This window comes from Syngnathus floridae, unplaced genomic scaffold, assembly GCF_059516105.1.
Source record: "Syngnathus floridae isolate MCC-2025c unplaced genomic scaffold, RoL_Sflo_1.0 HiC_scaffold_40, whole genome shotgun sequence".
Lineage (NCBI taxonomy): Eukaryota > Metazoa > Chordata > Actinopteri > Syngnathiformes > Syngnathidae > Syngnathus > Syngnathus floridae.
Genome location: NW_028284069.1, coordinates 65,001 through 68,821, shown reverse-complemented (window position 1 = coordinate 68,821; position 3,821 = coordinate 65,001).

Sequence of the window (3,821 nt, the reverse complement as noted above, 5' to 3'; positions counted from 1 at the left end):
ACCAAAAGTGAAAATTCGGCCTCTTCTCCTGGAAGTCAAGCCAAGTTTGGCAAATATTTTCTAAGTGCCAACGGCTCTTGAGCCGAAAAGTGTCCGCCTCGGCTGGTTCCCGCGGTCGGCCTTCAAAAGCGAAAATTCGGCCTCTTCCCCTGGTAGCCCTGCCAACTTGTGCGAATTTTTTCTAAGTGCCAACGGCTCTTGAGCCGAAAAGTGTCCGCCTCGGCTGGTTCCCTCGGTCGGCCCCAAAAAGCGAAAATTCGGCCTCTCCCTCTTTAGGTACCAGGGGCTGGGGTACCAGGGGGAGGGTGCAGTACCAACTTTGGTCTTCAGGTGCGCCAGAGTACGCTAAATGGTCCCCCTAGTCAGCGTACTCATCAACGATTTACCCCCCTTTCGCAAAATATAGTCAGAACGAGCATGGGGGGCGCATAATTTACCCCACAAAATGAAAGGGCCCGGTGCCGAGCGCTTGGTCATGGCCGCCAGCAGCGCCCCTTGCTCGGTGGGAACACAACACGCAGGGTTGCACAGCACCCTGGAAGGCACAAAGAGAGTGAAAAATTTTCTAAGTGTCACTCTTGACGAAAAATGTCTAAGTGCCTCTCTTGACGAAAAATTTCTAAGTGCCACGCTTGACGAAAAATGTCTAAGTGCCACAGCGCTCGAAAATTTCCTAAGTGCGAGCACGGCTGTGAAATATTCAAAGTACAAGGAACGCTGGCAGAATCTCTCGACGGCCGTCTGCTCCCGGCGGCCGCCGTGAAGTCTCCCCTCCCGGGGACGGCTGTCTGCTCCCGGCAGCCGTCCTTAACCCCCTCCCCACACGTTGGACGAACACCAGCCGAGGGCGAAAGGCTCGCGGTGTGGAAGGATCGTGGCCACGGCTAATCTAGCGATGCCCGCGTTGGACGGTCACACCGCACGACAGAGCGGGGCCTGCATCCGGCGCGAGGCGGCCTTCAGGCACGTGGCTCGAGACGACCTCACCCGCCCTAGCCCGGAGCGGAAAGACTTTGAAATTTTCAAAGTCCAAGGAACACTGGCAGAATGGGAGGACCGGCCGCCTCCTTAAACACAGGCCGGAGAGATGGAGCGGGATCAGCGGCCCGCGCGTTGAGCGAACACCGGCCGAGGGCGAAAGGCTCGCGGTGTGGAAGGATCGTGGCCACGGCTAATCTAGCGATGCCCGCGTTGGACGGTCACACCGCACGACAGAGCGGGGCCTGCATCCGGCGCGAGGCGGCCTTCAGGCACGTGGTTCGAGACGACCTCACCCGCCCTAGCCCGGAGCGGAAAGACTTTGAAATAGTCAAAGTCCAAGGAACACTGGCAGAATCTCTCGACGGCCGTCTGCTCCCGGCGGCCGCCGTGAAGTCTCCCCTCCCGGGGACGGCTGTCTGCTCCCGGCAGCCGTCCATAACCCCCTCCCCACACGTTGGTTGAACATCAGCCGAGGGCGAAAGGCTCGCGGTGTGGAAGGATCGTGGCCACGGCTAATCTAGCGATGCCCGCGTTGGACGGTCACACCGCACGACAGAGCGGGGCCTGCATCCGGCGCGAGGCGGCCTTCAGGCACGTGGTTCGAGACGACCTCACCCGCCCTAGCCCGGAGCGGAAAGACTTTTCAAAGTCCAAGGAACACTGGCAGAATGGGAGGACCGGCCGCCTCCTTAAACACAGGCCGGAGCGACCGAGCGGGATCAGCGGCCCGCGCGGAGGGTCTTTAAAATGTACAAAGTCCTAGGAACAATGGCAGAATCGCTCGACGGCCGTCTGCTCCCGGCGGCCGCAGTGGAAGGACTGTACACCCCACCCGGGGACGGCTGTCTGCTCCCGGCAGCCGTCCTTCCCCCCCTCCCCACACGTTGGCCGAACATCAGCCGAGGGCGAAAGGCTCGCGGTGTGGAAGGATCGTGGCCACGGCTAATCTAGCGATGCCCGCGTTGGACGGTCACACCGCACGACAGAGCGGGGCCTGCATCCGGCGCGAGGCGGCCTTCAGGCACGTGGTTCGAGACGACCTCACCCGCCCTAGCCCGGAGCGGAAAGACTTTGAAATATTCAAAGTCCAAGGAACACTGGCAGAATGGGAGGACCGGCCGCCTCCTTAAACACAGGCCGGAGCGACCGAGCGGGATCAGCGGCCCGCGCGGAGGGTCTTTAAAATGTACAAAGTCCTAGGAACAATGGCAGAATCGCTCGACGGCCGTCTGCTCCCGGCGGCCGCGGTGAAGGGACTGTACACCCCACCCGGGGACGGCTGTCTGCTCCCGGCAGCCGTCCATAACCCCCTCCCCACACGTTGGCCGAACATCAGCCGAGGGCGAAAGGCTCGCGGTGTGGAAGGATCGTGGCCACGGCTAATCTAGCGATGCCCGCGTTGGACGGTCACACCGCACGACAGAGCGGGGCCTGCATCCGGCGCGAGGCGGCCTTCAGGCACGTGGTTCGAGACGACCTCACCCGCCCTAGCCCGGAGCGGAAAGACTTTGAAATTTTCAAAGTCCAAGGAACACTGGCAGAATGGGAGGACCGGCCGCCTCCTTAAACACAGGCCGGGCGAAAAATATGCGAATGTTGGGTCTCATCCAAGAAAGGGAGTTACCGGCCGCCTCCTTAAACACAGGCCGGGCGAAAAATATGCGAATGGTCCATCCAAGGAAGGAGGAGCGGCCGCCTCCTTAAACACAGGCCGGAGAGATGGAGCGGGATCAGCGGCCCGCGAACTGAGCGACCACCGGCCGAGGGCGAAAGGCTCGCGGTGTGGAAGGATCGTGGCCACGGCTAATCTAGCGATGCCCGCGTTGGACGGTCACACCGCACGACAGAGCGGGGCCTGCATCCGGCGCGAGGCGGCCTTCAGGCACGTGGTTCGAGACGACTTCACCCGCCCTAGCCCGGAGCTGAAACGCTGCGAATGTTAACATCCAAGGATGGAGGCAACGGCCGTCTCCTTAAGCTGAGGCCGGAGGAAAGTCTGCGGATTCGGGGCATCCAAGGCAGATGGAGGTGCCGGCCGCCTCGGTAAACAGAGGCCGGACCGACCGACATGCGACCATGACCCGCCTTGGTAGGGCCCCCACCGGCCCCGGCTAGCGCCGGCGTTGGGTGGACGGTTCCTCCCCACTTGCGGGTCGCCCTCTAGCGCTACGGCCGCCGCGCGAGCGCGCGCTCCGACGCCGCCCCCGCAGGCCTAGCGCGAGCCGTACGGCAGCGAGACCGAGACGCCCCGATTCCACGCACGCACCTAGCGGCCATCAACGGAGGCCGAGCGCGCGATCCGACTCGCGGCACGCCACGTGGGCGTCCGCCGGCCGCGCCGGTCTACCGCGAAAGATGTTTCTCAAACCCTCGCCTAACCTAGGGACGGCTATCTCGGGAAGCCGCCCCCGCATCTGCACCTATCCGCTAAGCCCTCCCGACCACCGCGAAGCGGGAGGACGTCTATCGTGGCCGCCGGGGCGTATGACCCCTCCGCGTGAGGCGTGCGGGCTCGGGTGGGCCGCAACGACCGAGTCTGACTCGGACGGGGCGCAGCTTCCCTCCCGGTCGCAGCATCAAGCGCCGATCGCGCGACGTCACCAGCCCCCCGGGACGGTTCGTCGGGAGCACGGTACAGGCACGTAGCTCACTCTCCAGCTGGCCGCAGCGGGCCGCACCGACCGAGTCTGACTCGGCCGGGGCGCAGCTTCCCGTCTGGGTGACAGCGGCGACGAGCTGCGACTGTTGGCCGCCGCCCCTTCGTCCTTCCCGGATCCCCCCAGTGCCGACTCAACTCCGCATCCTGGCCGCAGCGAGATACCGTCGGGTCGCGGCGCCCG